The sequence below is a fragment of the Natrix helvetica genome, assembly GCF_964273705.1.
Source record: "Natrix helvetica genome assembly, chromosome: 3".
Lineage (NCBI taxonomy): Eukaryota > Metazoa > Chordata > Lepidosauria > Squamata > Natricidae > Natrix > Natrix helvetica.
This window is the reverse complement of record NC_138549.1, coordinates 86,836,599-86,855,408: the sequence shown is the minus strand read 5'-3', so window position 1 is coordinate 86,855,408 and position 18,810 is coordinate 86,836,599.

Sequence of the window (18,810 nt, the reverse complement as noted above, 5' to 3'; positions counted from 1 at the left end):
ACTGCAATGATTCCTTACTGGTGGCGAAAGAGTTTATAAAAATTGGGCATGACTCCCTTCACAGCCGCCTTAATGGAAATTCTGATCTCAATTGTGGTTGAGGAATACTTATAGACTACAAGAATCTGTAAGCATCTATGTTCTGGCAGAAGAAGGGCTTTGATTGGCTGTCTGTTTCACCAATGCTGGGTTCTGTTACCAAGCGAAGCAAAGGAGCAGTGATGTTCTGTCTTGAAAACAAATGGGACATCTCCTCCCTTTGCAGCTTTGCTTTCAAGATCTGTGCTGGCTTAACCGATCAATCTCTCATAACCAAGTTATGCATTGAGAGTCATTACTCTGGGGGAATGGCAAATGACCCAAATGGAGAGGGTCTGGGGTTTAAGCCCTGGCCCCTGATAGTGCAGCCAGAATGATGGAGGCTGGGTTAGAAGAACAAACCCACTGACTCAAATATCAATCACTTTGCTGAGTTCCTCTGCATGCTTACTCGATGCCTTCTTTCCTTTTATTAAAAAAAAATGACAAAACAGCCCTGGCACAAGTAGGGGAAGAAGAGACATTTGTATCAAACATCATAAATCACACCCACTATAATCGGTATCAGTGGCACTCACTCTCTGCACATTACACACCCAATCAGAAGGCTCTCGGAAGAAGCATTGCACTTTCTCAATTATTTGTACCAGCACGTCTTCTGAGCCCTCAGAAAATATGGTGCCTCAGCCTTAGCCTTAAAAGCAGATGGGCTGATTGGGTGCAGCAAATGAAAAACAAAGTGTTGCAAATAAAGCTGTACATAACAGCTTACCAAGGTTTGGGCGGTGTGTGCTATTGTTGTCTTACAGTAAATGGATTCTGATGTTTTATCTACTGTCTTGAATGGAGATTATACAAAACATGGTAGTGTACTCATCAGACAAAATCATTCAGTGAAAGAGTATTGGAGGAAGAGGAGGAGGAGGAGGAGGAGGAGGCAGCCTGGTAATCACACCAATCAGCAAATTAAGATTTACTTTTTTTCATTCAGGCCTTGAAATTATAAAGTCACCTCAGCTGCCCACTCAGAGCTTTGGATAGTTGTAGTTTCGCAATTGAGGTAAAACCAAGAATATTTCTGGGCTTCTTGAGCAGATTAGTGTACATAAGACATCCATGTGTATCAATGCAAAGCTGTTCTTATTTGCTTCCACAAAGAAGTTCATGCTTCAGAGGTGACACAATTCACCTTGCAAGATGCTTTACTCCCTCCTTCACCATGCCCAAAAGCCAGGAGGGAATTCTTTCAGTTGAAAGCCAGAACTATTTGGTGGGTGCTAATGTTGGAAATAACCATTATAAATTAAAGCAACCTTCCATAACCTGGAACTGTCCAGAAATATTGGCCTTCTTCCCAGAATTATAGGAACTTAAGTCTAATGTACTTGGAGAATTTAGAGGAGGCTGGACTAAAGGAAGAAAAATGGGACAAGTAAGAGAGCAGACAATACATAGTGTGGCTACTAGGTTTCTCTGTCTCATGCCTTCAAAGCCTAACTTTGAGAAGATTAAGTAGATGTCAGGCGATCTTGTAGAACATCACAGAGCATCTTTATCCTCTTAAAGGACCCTTCCCCTTTAGTTCATTTTAAGAGAAAACCATTCTGCAGTTGGTGATAGCTGCCTTGTACTGGGATTGTCACTTTACACTTTAGCTCCTGTTGTGTGATAATTTCTAAGATTGTAAGAGGTAATAGCCCACCAAGAGCCATCATGTGATGACTGATTGAAGTCAAGCTATCAAGTGACAGCTGCAATTACTACGTGCTTAACTATCTGTGAACTCTCTCTGAGTGTAAGAGAATAATATAAAGTACAAGTTTGAGTCAGAATATTTCCCGGAGAACTTTTTTTTTCTTTTTTAGCCCAGATAGTGAAAATTTAAAAAGACAAGCATCTTAAAAGCTCCTAATAGCCTAAAAAGCACAGGGTAAAATGTCTTAGCCTTACTCACTGCAGAATGACCTGTGTGCTGCTTCAAGTTAGCTTCTTACAACTCTTTTGTGCCTTCTGGAGCCATTTCTCTGATTGTGTTCCCACAATTCTTTCAATGTTAAAGGAAAGCCAGCTTTTGCCTAGAAGGAAACAGCCTAGGAAAAATGTAATGCAGTATGTGACATCCTCACAAATTCCACTCTAAAAATCAGTACTGATCTATGCAAATTCCACTGTGGTTGGATTCCCACAACCATTTAATAGAGTGTGAATGGGACAGTAGTAGGAGTCGTGTGTATAATGGGATACCTGCCCGGATCATGGCTCATACGTCTTAAAAGCAAATGAGTGGCACCGAGCACTGGCGATTCATTATCTGGACATGTGCTCTGTCATTCCATTGGACAAGTTTAGCTGATCATAATTCACTGAAATAGGCAAGTCAGGTTCATGTCAGATTGTCAGATTGTAATAGATGTTTTATGTGAATCGGCCCTTAACCACTGAAGGGCTTTTGCTGAGTACCCATGACTGAAATTGTTGCTGGAAGTTGCTGGGGGAAATAAATATGATTGTAAATGGCTGGAATAAAAACCTCTGGAATCTGCATGTCTGGGAGCCTACAGCCAAATTACAGTAGGATGCAATTTATTCAATTTGAATAAAACGGAGAGGGTGGATTTCTATCTAATGCTATGATTGGAAAACACATATGGGGATTCAGATTGATTGTGACTGCCAAACAAGCTACTGGAAGAGAGCAGAAGCATAATATAAAGGAAGAAGAAATAAGAACAATCATGATTTCCTTTGCTTTATGAATATTGTATTAACATAATTTAAATATATTGTTACACTAGCTGATAACCCAGCGTTGCCGGGTATTTATTTATCCTAATCCTATATTAGACAGGAAAAGGAATGAATTATATCTATAGTGTCAAGTCAAAGTAATTTTATTTACAGGGTTCAGGCACCTCCCCCGACAACTTGCTCTCTTTGCTTGAAGCTGAAGGCCTAGGGTGGGTTTCTTTTGAAGAACCAATCCCATTTACCAGAGGGAACCCCCTTGTGGAGTACTGTGAAGCCATTACCATAACAATTCCACTGTGTTGTACAGTAGATGCCATTTTAAGGCACAACAGGCTGTATCTTAACAGAATCTGAATCCCAAATGCACACTATCACTGTTAAAAGTACTGTGATTTGGCACTATAGATATAATTCATTCCTTTTCATTTCAGCAGCCTAGGCATTCCAGAGTTATGCTGGAACACAGACACATAGACACACACACCCTGAGGGGTGTTAGGAATGTATTATCCCTACAGTATTTTTTCCAGAGAGTAAGTCATCTGTGTACCAAGTTTGATTGAAATTTCTCGAGGTGTTCCAGAGTTATGCTGGAGCGCGCGCGTGCACACACACACACACAGACACACACACACACAGAGCCATTTTTATATGCTGTATTCAGGGCCGGATTTTTTTATAGCCTAACTAGGCTTCAGCCTAGGGCCTCAAGATCAAGAGGGGCCTTTTATTTTTATTTATTATCCGTGCCACATTTTTTATAAAGGTTAGTACCAATTACAACATGTTTCATTTAATATATTGATATATATCACAGTAATGATGTATTTTATTATCTCTCATGTAATTTACAAACTTAAAAATGGGAGGTGAAAGGGCCCCATAAGTGGAATAGCCTAGGGCCTCTTTTCATCTAAATCCGGCCCTGGCTGTATTTTTCGGACTATAAGACGCACCAGAGAGTAAGATGCAGCAAGATTTTGAAGAGGTAAATTTTTAAAAAAGGTTTTGCACTCTGCAGGCATCCCAAACCCTCTGCATGCCTTGTTTTTTGTGAAAAATGGGGCATGCACAGAAAGTTTGAGAGGCCTGCAAAGTGTTCCTGAGGGCTAGGGGAGCCCAAAAACAAGCAAAAAATGGTCCATTTTTTGCAAAAACGATCCCAGTTTTTGTAAAGAAAAAGGGCATGCATAGGCTTTGGGAAGCTTGTAGAGTGCTCCTGGGGATAGGGGGCAAAAACAAACAAAAAACAGCTATTTTTTTGCACATTTCTATCCTCCCCAGCCTCAAGGAGCACTTTGCAGGCCTCCCAAACCCTCTGCATGTCCATTTTTGCAACAACAACAAAAAAACATGGGTGGGGTTTTGGGAAGCCGAAAATGCTGTATTCAGTGTATAAGACTCACCCAGATTTTCACCCTCTTTTTTTTGGGGGGGGGGAAAGGTGCATCTTTTTTTTTTTTTCAAAAAAATTTATTGGTTTTTTTTAAACATTTATAAGGAAAAGGGTAAGTGGAATGGTTACAAATTTTGGCAGTTGCAAGTGTGGCAGACGCCCCCTCCCTCCAAACTCATAGGTTACATCTAAATATCAAACATTAATACATAATCATAAAAAATCAGCATATTAATTCTAGAAAAAATAATTTTCAATCAGTTTATATAGTTATGATATATAGTCTAGATATAATTTCATTATTACTTTCAGTCTGTTTATAACATTGTGGTTTTCTTATTCATTTTTGTGATCTGAGCTTTCTTGGTGTTGCCCCTTCACCCCCCGCTGGCAGAGCTCCGGCCCCTCCCGTGTCCTGTGTGACCATTGTGGTATCTTCTGTTTTTTCTAGGTTCGCTTTATTTTTTTCCATAAAGGCCTGTGCCTCTATGGGTGTGTTGATTCTGATTCTTGTCTCCTCCCAGAATATCAGCATACCTTCAGGCATCAACCATCTAAACCACACCCCCTTCTGGTATAGTTTATTCGCCAATTGCGAATAGTTTTTCCTTTTCTTCCTAATTTTTTGGGGAATCTGCTTCAGAATGGTTATCTCCCTGTCGTGGTATGTCAGTGTTTGCCCCCTTTGTACACCCAGAATTTCATCTCTTGTGCTTTTCCTAAGGAATTTAATATGAACCTCCCTGGGTACATTGTGTGTTCTGGCATATGCTGAATTCACTCTATAGACCAGATCTATCTCCCATTCCATCTGCTGTTTATCTTTGTGTATGTATTCAGCTAGAATATTGGTCATAATGTCCCTTATGTTTTTCCCATCTGCTTCTATTACATTTTGAAATCTAAGATAAAAGGACATTCTCTCAAACTCTGTTTTCATTTGTTGGATATCAAGTTCTTTGTTCCCCTTCTGTAAAGCCTCTACCCCCCCTCTCGCCTCCGCCACCCCACCCTCCACAAGGTCCAGTCTCTGTGAGTTCTTATAAATTTGAACTTGATTCTCTTTAATTTCATCTTTCATTTCCCTTAGCTGTTTCTTAATTTCCTCCTGGCCCTGTAAAATTTGTTGAAGCATTTGTTGAAGGTCTATCTCTGTAGTCTTAGGTTGCATCAGTTCTGTTATCTTTGACTGTGTGGCTGGACTGGATGTTGCAGATGTTGGAGCAGAAGTGGCAAAGCCAGGTTTTCCAGGGGGTGGTCTTTTTGGAGACATGGTTTATAAATCAAAGAGATCAGTCAGTGTAGAAACTGGGCAGCTGGAGAAGTAGAGCAGGCAGGCGAGTCCAGAAGGCAGAGGATCCAAACAGGTGGGAGTTTCTTTAGTCCCTCTAGCAATAGATGAAAGTTTTTTCTCCAAAGAGTTCAGGAAATAACAATCCACAAGAGATTCCTCTGGGTGACTCGGAGACAAAGACCGGAAGCCTGAATTTTAAAGGTGGTGTCAGGTTTCACAGTTCATGAAGACAACGGAAATGTGCCATCTTGCCCTGCCAGCTTTGGGCTCAGAGGCATAGAAAATTTTTTAAAAGTTCAAAAAGTTCTCAGGTCATCAATAAGTTCTGGATCTAAGTCCCATGAAAAGCACTTTTACTGGGGTGAGGCATCGTTAGTTGGCTCTCCCCCCTCCTCCTTCCCCAGGGGGCGAGAGCTGAATTTTAACAAGCCGCTTGTCCAAGGGGGGGGAATCCCCCTCCCCTCTAGCCGCTCCTCAAAGAGTAAATCCGAAAGGTTAACTTTTAAAATTACTGAAAAGTCTATCAATTCAAAAGTAAGGGGATGAAGAGAGGAAGCATCTCACCGCACCGCCGCTGCTTCCTTCAGTTTTGCATTCTCCGATCGGCATGGGGCGAGACGCAGGCGCGTCCTCCAAAACTGCTCCCCGGTGCCTGGAGCAAAGCGGAAAAGCCCCCATCAGCCGCCGCCGGTGCCAGAGCCTTCCACGAGCTGCTCCTTCGGCAGGGCGCCTCTTCGGGGCGTCCTGTGCCCCCCCGAAGACGGGGGAAGCCCACCGAAGAGCGGGAGCGGGCAAATTCCTTGCCCGTCGCCGTAGCCGCCGGAACCGGAAGTGCATCTTATACACCGAAAAATACGGTATATGGATTAGCCTCTATTGATACAAAAGCTATGAATGTCATAAAGAACCGTGGAAAGATACATGCTCAGACCAGATAGAAAGACATATACGTGAATTAGAGCAGGGGTCCCCAACCCCTGGTGTGAGGACTGCACTGGGCCAAGGCAGGTGTGTGTGCTGGATTAGAGAACAAACCAAACTATACAATATCAAGTGGGCAAAAGAATTGAAATGGAAATGGTCTGGTCACATAGCAAGAAGAACTGATGGCAGGTGGACTAAGGCTGTCATAGAATGGATCCCACATGATAAAAAGCGTCCACGAAAGAGACCTAAAACAAGACGGATCGATGACCTCAGCAAGTATTGTGGGACAAATTGGCAAATGTTTGGAAACATGCGGAAGAGGCCTTCATCCTGCAGTGGATAGAACAATGGCTAAAATGAATGAATATTGTCATTGTTACTGGATGAGATGGGTAGCACACAAATGAAATAAAGAGACTATTATGTTATATTATATGAATTATATTCCGTTATACGGCTATATGGCAAACGTATGACAATGGATATAGCCTCAGTCATAATATTAATCCCATTGACTTCAATAAGTATATTGTATGTAAAACTAAATCTGGAACCCAGCCCACAATCTCCAGATTGCAAGCTAGCATTCTTCCTTTCAACCACCGTATTGTAGTTTCCATTATAGCTTATCGTATACTAAGGTTATTTTGGTGCATGAATCATTTTATTAGCAAGTTGAAAAACTGAATTCTGGATCCCATACAAATAATATATTCCGTTATGTATTCGGAATAAGTGCTCCATTTTTTAAAAAAATAAAAAATTAGTTGAGGTAAGCTGGAGATTAAAAGCATGTGTACGCAAACCAATGATGAGACTCTTCAATAGATTTTGAATAACAGTATTACCATATGCCACGTCTACCGTGAAATAAATCCTAAACACATATAATTAATAAACTTCAGGTTGCTCCCTATTACGAATGCATTTATTATAGCTCGAACAATTTTTGTGAAACTTTTTGGAAGAGGTTATGTTTTAGATCAGAGTTAGAATACATCCCATTTTACTTAAATTACAATGGGTTGAACTTTGTTATGGTAATGATCTTAGAAGAAATACTGCATTCCAAAGGTTAGCATTTCATGGTGATTATTTAATGAACAGTTTGATTACCTTTTTGGAGCTGCAGGAAAACTGAAGGCTAAAGGCAAAAGAAGGAGTAATTTGCTCAAGTCAAATAAATCTCATCAAAATTGGTTCCCTCCACCCTTTTCTCCTCTTTCCTGTGACAATATGCTGCACCCATTACCAGAATACACAAAGACTTTTTAAAAATTCAAGTGCATAATTGGATCCATCTGGGGTTGAATCTTCCTTTGATAAATTCTAAGTAGTTTGCATGTTAGCATGAAAATCAACCCAAATAAATTAAATTTTCTGTAAGGAGAGTTATGATCTCTGATCTTCTGTTTCTCATCAAAATAATTCTTAAATTGGCAATGAGCAGCTGGGTGTACAGGGTGAAAGGAATCCTGTGGCAGGGAGCAAGTGAAATAAATAAGTAAATAAATAAATAAAAATTTGGACTTTGCCCAAATTGAGGGACAAGAATCTATCGTCTGTCTGTCTGTCTGTCTGCCTGCCTGCCTGCCTGCCTGCCTGCCTGCCTGCCTGCCTACCTGCCTACCTATCTATCTATCTATCTATCTATCTCATTTCCAAGTTACTTTCTGCCACTTCAACTTAAAAGAAAATCTTACGTGCAATAAAATTATGCAATACATATTCATAATAACAATGACAATGTCATTAAATGTGCCTCTAATCATCCTCAGTACCTATACCCTCTACATCTCAGTCTTTGAATGTCTGCTTAAATAATCAAACATTCCCTGCTAAATTAAATGCCCCCAATATCTCGGATAAATGATGTGATCCTTGCTTTAGAACTTCCTCCCCACAAAAGTCTATATCTTGTTTATATTCTGCATGTTTGCTATTTTTCCAGGCTTTCAAGCTGTACTTAACTATTGGCTGTTGTTGTTTTTTTATTCTCCTTTTCTGCTATTACCAGTTGTATATTACGTGAGAGTTTATGTGTGTTGTCTTGCTGTTGTGCATATTAATCTTCTTGCAAATCTTTAGAGAGTTTTCATTAGTAGGGAATGTTGCGGTTCTTCATCTAAGCAGAAGAGCTGCAGACTCCATGTATTTCTTAAATGAACACAGAGATTTTAAGTGGGATGAATTCTGATTTTGCATACACAACCCTGATGAAATCCTTAATTTTATTCACAGGGATGTAGTTGAGTGGATCTGTATTCTCCAGTTCAAAGAACTCATTATATTGAGCATATTCCATATAAGTCCAGGTCTTCCCCCCAACCCCTGGGATAGTGGCACAACTCAAATGGCATTGAACTCCCCCTGATGGGCATGAATCTTCTTAGAGGCTGAAGAATAATAGCCTTTGTACTTAACATTGCTGGTGAAAGATCACTGTCATCTGAATGGTGTCAATGGAGCAAACCTATCTGGAGCACTCATCTGGGAAGTGTTATTATGTCACCTGCAAGAATAGCTTATCATTTTATTATCAGTATCTTTGTCATCATCACTTTAAAGACTCACTTTAATCATTAGAGCTAAAGTAAATTATGGATCTGTATTTTTTTAATATATTTTTTCATCTCTAAATGCCAGATCAGGAAACAGGCATCACAAGAACTATTTGAAGTTTATTGGTCTTGGTTGTGTGGAAAGCACCTCCAGCACACACTGCATCCTAAAAGAATGAAATAAATGCAGTGGTGGGCTCCAAAATTTTTAACAACCAGTTCTCTGCACTAATGACAGGCTGGGTGGGCGTGGCTGGGTGGGTGGGTGGGTGGGTGTCATGTGACTGAGCACGGCCAACTCAACATCACTTGTGTGAGTGGTACTTGTAGGGGACAGGCAGGGCTGGGGAGGGAATCTAGCTATCTCCGGTGGGGGGAGGGGTGAGAGGAAAGAAAGATCCTCAGAGTGTGTGTGTGTGTGTGTGTGTGTGTGTGTGTGAGAGAGAGAGAGAGAGAGAGAGAGAGAGAGAGAGAGAGAGAGAGAGAGAGAGAGAGAGAGACTGCGTCAAGCTAGAGTGAGAAAGCTGGCTGCAAGAAGAAGAGAAGCTGGGTAAGTTGTCTTTTAGCTGTTTTTCAGGCCATTTTGGGGGCATTTTCAGGCCGTTTTCAGGCTGATTTTTTACCCAATTTCAAACAGCCAAAGATGGCCTGAAAAACAGGCGGGGCCAGGCCAGCTAGTGGTCCGATTTGCCAGTTCTCTGAACCGTACTGTTTTAATATGACTGTACACCGCCCCGAGTCCTGTTTAGGAAAGGGTGCGGTTTATAAATTAAAGTTTATTATTATTTATTATTATCGGAACAACCAGTTCAGGTGAAGCAGTCTGAACTGGTAGCAGCCCATCTCTGTCTAAATGAGAAATGCAGTAACATGGTTTTTTTAGACTCAGTCTTTCTTAATAGCCCCCATTTTGTGCCCATTAAGAAAGACTGGGCCAGCCTATCTACAAAACAAAAGACCACTATCTCCAGGATGATGGGATTAAGAAGAGCAGAGCATGATCTTTCAGGTCATAATAGGATTAACCCATTACTATTTAGCAAAAGACACAGAGCTCACTACATTGCACATACCCTAACAGTGTCTCTGAAACTTATAAAAAATCCATGTACTCATCAAACCAATTGGTAAGCTGCACCAGAACCATAAACTCTGGTGGTTCTGTTAATCATTAAACCATCTTTCCAGTCAGCCTCCATGTTTCCAGTATTTTTCTCCCAGCTTGGAACTGAACCAGGTGGGTATTTCTTCTAACAATTATAATGACAAAATCTTGAAATCCTGAGGTTTTTCCCTGCCACCAAAGAGTATATAGTAAAGGTAATTTTGAGTTTCTTTCTTTCTTTTTCCTCTTTCTCAGGGCTAAACTGGTGTTTATATAATTACCCCTACATTTTTTTCTTCAAGATTATCTCCATTCTCATTTTCACCTTGCTTGCATATTTTCCCCCTGCATTCTTGACCATTTTGTATCATAAAGGTAAAGGTTCCCCTTGCACATATGTTCCCGATTCTAGGGGATGGTGCTCATCTCCATTTCAAAGCCAAAGAGCCAGCGCTGTCCGAAAACGTCTCCGTGGTCATGTGGCCAGCATGACTAAATGCCGATGACGCACAAAACACTGTTACCTTCCCACCAAAGGTGATTCCTATTTTTCTCCTTGCATTTTTATGTGCTTTTGAACTGCTAGGTTGGCAGAAGCTGGGACAAGTAACGGGAGCTCACTCTGTTACGTGGCGCTTGGGATTCGAACTGCCAGCCTTTCTAATCGATCAGCACAGCGTCTTAGCCACTGAGCCACTGTGTCCCTGTTTTGTATCATACATTTATTATTATGCTTGATAAAGTCCATATCTGGTCCCGAAGGTCACTCTTATGCAACATCTCCAAGACTTGCAGCTTATTTAACAAGATAAAATACACCTTATTAAACAACATGAAATTTGATGTATTTCTAGACCCTGGCCTGCATGCACTTTAATCAATTTAATTGGTGCTACTTAAGAGGGTAAAAAATTGCTTGAATCTTTTTCCTATGAGAGTTGACTTTTTTTGGAACATTATGTAAATTAACTTATGCTAAATTTAGTAAACGTATAAATATATAGAAAGGGTACCGTACTACCTGGACCAACGTCAGTGTTTACATCTCTCAATAACAATAGAGTCTTCCTAGAACTAGTTGCATAATTAGGATGAAAAAATATCTCCCCCCCACTCTTGGAATGCTTAGAATTCCACTGGTTAAGTGACTGCAATCTTTCCTTTAAAAGCAACCCTAACACACATATTGTGTCCAGGCAGATGACGTCAGGGAGTTCCCTCCGACTGCCGGCATCTGCGCTAGCAACAGCCAGGTCGCGTCTGATTGGCTAAGATGCGACCTGGCTGAGAGCAGGGAAACTCTGGCTTGGGGATTGGCTGGTTCGTCTGACAGCTTCGTATAAATAGCTGTCAGACGAACCCTGGATTGATTCTCTCCTGTATTCTGTATAACCGGTTGTGTTCAATAAAGTCTGTTGGATTCTCCTCACGACTCCACTCGCCTTCCGTGCATATTTAACACTGGCGACGAAGGTGGGATCCAGCCGCTGACCCACCAAGTGTTCCATCTTGGCACTATCGCACCGGCGACCCGTTCCTGGCCGACCTAGCTCGTTCCAGAGGAGACCATGTCGGCAATGCCAACCTTCGTTCCGTTTGGCTGCGACGGCGAGACTTGGGAAGCATTCATGGAGCGCTTCGAGTGCTACCTAATAGCTAACGGCCGTCGCGATGTTCCCGACGACGAGAAGTGCAGTTTCTTCTTGAGCTGCTGCGGCACGCCAATGTTTAGCGCCGCTCACTCATTAGCCGCCCCACGGCCAGTCCATTCTCTGGACTGGGCTACTTTAACAGAGCGTCTTCAGCGCCATTACGCCCCCACTCCATCCTGGGTGGCGAGGCACTACGCTTTCCGGCGTTGTGTCCAGAAGCCGGAGGAGTCGGTGAGCCAGTTCCTCCAGTCGCTTCGCACCGCGGCGATGAGGTGCGAATTCGCCGACCTTGATCGCAACCTCACGGAGCAATTCGTCAGCGGCGTAAAAGATCTACGCCTTCGCCGGCGGCTCCTGTCACAGGCGGACATCACGTTGACCGGGGCCATCGAGCAGGCAAGGGCGGCTGAACTCTCCGACGAGTCAATGGCGGAGATGTTCAACCTGCCGCCCCCACCTGGCCACACCTGCCTGGTGGGCGAACTAGTTCCCTTGCCTCATGACTATCGTGAGGAGGGAGCGGTGGCGCGCATTGGCCAGTCCGTTAGAAGACGCGTCCTTCAGCGAGCCCGGGAAGCTGTGGCCGTTTGCCTTGGCTGCGGAGGCAACCACGACCGTTCGGGTTGCCCCTTTAAAGCCGCAGTTTGCCGCCGCTGCCTCAAGAAGGGACATTTGGCCCAGGTCTGCCGAGCTCAGCTTCCCTTGCCACCGCGATCAGAGGACGTCCCGACCACAGCCGCCGTTAAACAGCGACCTGGAGGCTGGGCTGGACGACAGCAGCAGCAGCAGCAGCAGCAGCAGCCTTCGCGCGGAGGCTGCTACGCTGTGGACGCTGACTTCCACGCCAACCCCGCAGAGTTGGCCTACCACACGGGTGCAGGTGCGGAGCGCATCAAGGCGTCGCTCCTCATTGAGGGCTCCCCCTGCACCATGGAGGTGGACTCGGGGTCATCCCGATCCCTTTTGTCGTGGGCAGAGTTCTCCCGCCTCTGTCCAGGCATCTCGAAGACCCAGCTCTCCTCCCCAGACGCAACCCTACGGGACTACCAGGGGACTCTAATTCCTACCCTGGGTTGTCACCTGGTGCGGGTGGAATACGGGGACTATTCGGGGTGCCTTCCCCTGCTAGTGGTGGAGAAGCCTTTGCCGGCCCTCCTGGGCCTTGACTGGTTCCTGGCACTTGGCCTGTCAGTGCACGGGGTTAGACAAGTGGTGGCCACGCCTCCCGACGTGGCCGACGTCCTTGCCAGATTTTCTGATGTGTTTGATGGGCAGCTGGGGGCGTATAAGGGCACGCCCATCTCCTTGAACCTAGACCCCCAGGTTGCCCCCATTAGGCTGAAGGCCCGTAGGGTGCCTTTCGCCTTGAGGGCAAAGGTTGATGCGGAGCTCGACAAGCTCGTCGCGCAGGGTGTCTTGGAGCCGGTGGATTACTCCAAGTGGGAGACCCCTTTGGTCATCCCAGTTAAGGCGGATGGGTCCATTCGCCTCTGCGCCGACTTTAAATCCACCATCAACCTTGCCCTCCAGGCGAACCCCTATCCAGTTCCGGTAGTGCAGCACTTGCTCCACTCTTTGGGGCAGGGCTGTATCTTTGCGAAGCTGGATATGGCGCAGGCCTACCAGCAGCTCCCGGTGGATGACGAGGCGGCGGCTGCGCAGACCATCGTCACCCACCGTGGAGCTTTCCGTTGCCGCCGCTTGCAATTCGGCATTTCCGTAGCCCCGGGGATCTTCCAGAGCCTTATGGAGCGGCTGCTCCATGGGCTCCCTGGCGTGGTTCCGTACTTCGATGACGTCCTGATCGCCGCTAGCAGCCGATCGGGCCTCATCGAAGTACTAGTGAAGGTCCTCGAGCGTTTCAGGGGCTCGGGCTTAAAATTAAAGCGCAGCAAATGCTCATTTGCTGTGCCCCGGGTTGATTTCCTGGGCTTCACGATTGACGCCCAAGGAATTCACCCCACCCCTTCAAAGGTTGCAGCCATCAGGAACGCCCCCACGCCTGCCTCCAAGACGGAGCTGCAGGCGTTCCTTGGCTTGCTTAACTTCTACGCGCCTTTTCTGCCGCATAAGGCGTCACTAGCCGAGCCGCTGCATCGGTTGCTCGACCGATCGGCAGCCTGGCGCTGGGGCAGCCGCGAAGCGCATGCGTTCACGGCTGTCAAAGACCTGCTGACGTCAGAGGCAGTCCTCGTTCAGTATTCGGACAAGCTGCCTTTGACTCTTGCTTGTGACGCCTCCCCCGTGGGTTTGGGGGCGGTTCTGAGCCATGTGCTGCCCAATGGCTCAGAGGCCCCCATAGCCTTTTATTCCCGGACACTGACTTCTGCTGAACGCAATTACAGCCAGATCGACAAGGAGGCTCTGGCTGCAGTGTCAGGGATTAAAAGGTTCCATGATTACCTCTATGGTCGGCACTTTACTTTGTTCACCGACCATAAGCCACTCCTTGGGCTTTTGGCAGGTAACAAGCCGACCCCTCCCATCCTTTCACCGCGCATGACCAGGTGGACAGAGTTCCTAGCTGCATACAGCTATACTCTGCTCTACCGCCCGGGCAAGCATATAGGGCACGCTGATGCCCTCAGCCGCTGCCCCCTGCCCGTTGCTGACCCCCCGACAGTGCCTTGCCTGTCGGTCTTGGCCATAGCAGATTTGGCTCTGCCACTCTCTTCTGGAGAGGTGGCCTCAAAGTCTAGGGCTGACCCTGACCTGTCCCAGGTCATCCTTTGGGTCCAAAGGGGCTGGCCTGAGGGTCCGGTGCCAGAGCACCTTCGTCCTTTCAAGGCCAGGCAGCTGGAGCTGGCACTTCACAGTGGGTGCCTCCTGTGGGGTGACAGGGTGGTTATTCCACCCAGCCTGCGCCATCAGGTGCTGTCTCGCCTTCATGAGGGCCACCCGGGCATAGTGCGCATGAAATGCCTGGCGCGCAGCTATGTCTGGTGGCCTCGCATTGATGACGAGATAGCCGCCTGGGTGGCCGGCTGCTCCCCCTGCCAGCATTCCCGTGCGGCGCCACCGGCAGCCACTCCTCGGGAATGGGAATTGCCCCGAGGGCCTTGGTCCCGCCTCCACGTAAACTTCGCGGGTCCCTTCAGAGGCCAGGCCTTCATGGTGGTGGTGGATGCATATTCGCGCTGGGTGGAGCTCATCCTCATGAGGTCCACCACAGCTGAGGCCACGATCAGGGAACTGACTAGGCTTTTCGCCACCCATGGCGTGCCGGACGTCATTGTCTCTGATAACGGGCCTCAGTTTGCATCCACCGCGTTCCAGCTGTTCTTGGCCTCTCAGGGCATCCGCCATGCCCCAGTCGCCCCATACCATCCGGCTAGTAATGGCCGGGCGGAACGGGCGGTCCGCTCAGCCAAGGAGGCGTTAGGCAGGATGGATGGGGCAGACTGGCCATCAAGGGTGGCTGCTTACCTATTGGTACAGCATGCCACTCCTTGCCCCCTCACCGGGAAGTCTCCAGCTGAGCTGCTGATGGGCCGGCGCCTGCAGACCACCTTGGATAGGTTGCACCCACTCTATTCAAGTGAACAGCCTGGCAACCTGGGGCCCCCTTCCCGATCTTTCCTTCTGGGCGACTCTGTTTGGGCTCAGGCATTCTCAGGGGCGGTTAGGTGGGTGCCTGCCACCATCTCCGCCATAATCGGCCCCTGTTCTTACAGGGTCCAGCTACCTGATGGGACCGAATGGCGGCGGCACCTGGATCAATTGAGGCGCCGCCTGCCCTGCAACAGCGACAACACCCCTGCAAGGTCGACCATCGACGTCACTGCGCCTGAGCCCTCCAATGTTCCATTCCCTGGTGCCCTTCCACCAGAATTGAATCGCCCGGTCCAGCTGCCCAGGGCCTTCCCGTCCTCAGACGCCGCCTTCTGGCCGTCCAGTGTTGAGGGTGGGCTGCCCATTAGGCGTCAGCCTCCCGGTTTCCAAATGGCCTTCCCCGAGTCAGGCCAGGCCTACCAAGAACTGCCCTGCTCAAGCCCGCCTTCGGCCGCGCCCCCTCGGCCCTGCCTACCTGGGCCTTGTCGTCCTCCGTCTGGGGTGGGCCTCCAAGATGGCGCCCGGAGCTCCACTCCCTTGCGGGAGGAGCTTCGACGGACACCACCTCCCTCTCCGGCGCCTCCTGTCGAACTGAGGCGTTCTGGGCGGGTCCGACGCCGTCCAGACTATTTACGTGACTACGTTTGTGCGTCACCTGCACATGCGCAGTCACTGGGGGGGAAGGAGTATTGTGTCCAGGCAGATGACGTCAGGGAGTTCCCTCCGACTGCCGGCATCTGCGCTAGCAACAGCCAGGTCGCGTATGATTGGCTAAGACGCGACCTGGCTGAGAGCGGGGAAACTCTGGCTTGGGGATTGGCTGGTTCGTCTGACAGCTTCGTATAAATAGCTGTCAGACGAACCCTGGATTGATTCTCTCCTGTATTCTGTATAACCGGTTGTGTTCAATAAAGTCTGTTGGATTCTCCTCACGACTCCGCTCGCCTTCCGTGCATATTTAACAACACAACTACCATATTATTGGGGGGGGGGGGTTTATTATGGAAAAGCATAACTCCTGACAATGGGCTCCCATGGCTTATCCAGGCAACTGCTTTGAAGTGCTTTGTTCACATCTTTAACATTATGTGTCATTATTTGTATTATGTCAACATAAATTGTGCTGTCCTCAAAGTCCGCTTTTGCTATGATTCAATAATGAGGTTGGACAGTATTGCTGTTGAGCCAACATGTAATGTAAGATCGTATCAGAGCAGAGATTGGTGGATTCCCTGTCATTTGGGTTTTTTTTTCCTTGCAACATCATCTCCCAGCAAGACAATCAAGCACCAATTGCTCTCTTTACTTGTGGCAGGGCGGGGTTAACTATCAGGAACACTAACCAATCCATTCTGCTTTATCCACAACTCTCTTGCATTCCACCAACCAATTAGCTAATATCTAGGAAAAGATCTTTTTATTTTGTTTCTTCATATCCTTGGGAAGAGAGGGAGAGAAAGAGAGGGGAAGAGAGAGAGAAAGGAAGAGTAAGGAAGAGAGAAGGAAAGAAGGAAGGAAGAAGAAAAGAAAGAAGGAAAGAAGGAAATAAGAAAGAGAGAAGGAAAGAAGAAAGGAAGAAAGAAAGAAGAAAAGAAGAAAGAAAACTAATAAAGAAATTATTTTGGCAGGCCTATCAATCTCTTTCTCACCTGCAGCAGTCACGTATGAAGACAGACTTTTACAACAAACCAAACCTTTGTTTTTATTATTTATTTGTTTTATTTGTCATGGGAATATTGATCTCCTGGAAAAATATGGAAAGTTGCAAAATCAATATTCTCATGAAAAAAGGCCAACAGATCAGTGGCATCAACACCTGAATTTCTCCAGAGGGTGCATGCAGAAAGAGGATGTGGAAAAGACTTTGCCCAGTGAAGAATATTGTAGGAAGCTTTTGATTTTCTTTTCCTAGTATATAATTGGGTTTTCTTATTGAATTAAAAAAGTAGAAGGGAGAACTGGCTTTTAGGATGAAATACATTCTCATATACCATGTTATGTTTTCAGTCCTCAGGGAAATGCAGCAGAAAACAGGGTGAGTTGCCTGATTGATGCTTGCTTCAGCTATCAGATTTCACTCTTGCTTTCATTTCACTGTCAAGGATTTTGAGTACTTTTGTCTTTGACTAACACCAGGTCTAGCTCTTTTAAGCTTCTCTCTGCACACTAAAAAACAAACAAACCCCAACACCAACAACCACCCCTTCTGTGACTCTCAGTTTTTAGGTAGATGGGTGTGTTTGCTCTAAGAATGATTTTCCAGCCATCAAAGTTCTTTTCATTATTTCTTCTTAGGCTGGTCAGCGTGCACTGACCACTCCCTGTCTCTGGTTCTAAATACATGATGGAAAAAGTGGGGCAATAAATGTGAACAAAAGCTTTAATCCATCACAAGACAAACACGCAAGTGTGCACGTATGTGGGAACATGTGAATGTGAATTTGGTCTTGTCTCCCAAATCTGTTATTTCTCTGTTCTTTCTCTCCAGAAAAACTAAAATGGGCCCTGGAGTAACCATTTACCAGGCGCAGACGGTGAGTTACCACAGCCAATAGGATCTGGTAGTTCCCATCGTCTAACCATTGTCACCCTAACGCTGGTCTTCAACTCCCTCTATATTGGCTACATGACAAACTTTGGGTCAAAAGTCAAAAGAGGAGATCACTTTTATCCAACAGAAAACTGAACGACTGCCTAGGCCGGTCACATTTTGCCGTCACATGCCAAAAGTGTGCATGCGTGCGAGACAGAGCATGCGTGCGTGCCCACACCCATAATATAATGCGGACATGACAGCCGCGCATACCCCACCCACCTGCACAACCCGTGCAAAGCCCCTTGTTCCCCCCACCCACCAGCACATGTGCGCATGACTCCCCCACAGCCCGTTTTGGGCCTAGCAGGCTTCCTTGAAGCCTCCTGGGATCAAAAATGGAGTACGGGGGAGGGGGGAACGTGCCGCACCTCCCTTCCCCCTGCAGTGCACATATGCACGTGACCCCTATTCCCCCAAGCATGCACACACATCTCCAGCATGCGCCCCGCCCCCTGCACTTGCATGACAGAGGCCCCAAAAATAAGCTGGCTGGCGGGAGGTGCACACACATGTGCAGTAGAGCTGAACTGGGACGAAGGCTCGCATGAATGCAGAGAGGGCTCTGTGTGTCACCCGTGACACATGTGCCATAGGTTCACCATCATGGATCTAGGCTACTTCAGCAGTGGGATGGGGATGAAATCAAGAGGATAGATGCCTCAAATGATTAGTTAGGTGTCTTTATGTTGTGAGAAGTGAGACAGAAAGATGAGCCCTGGTATTATTCCTAGCTGAGGAAATGAGGTTTACAGCTTTTTGCAACAAGCTCTATAATTCCTAGCAGGTAAATGATCCCATTAGCATTACTTGCAGCCACAGGAAGTATGTGTGGTGTTTCTCCTGCTTAGCTTTGACCTTGAAACGTCCCCCCTTCCATGTTTCTGGTTATTTGCTTTAACATGTTTCTGGTTATTTGTTTTAACATGTTTCTGGTTATTTG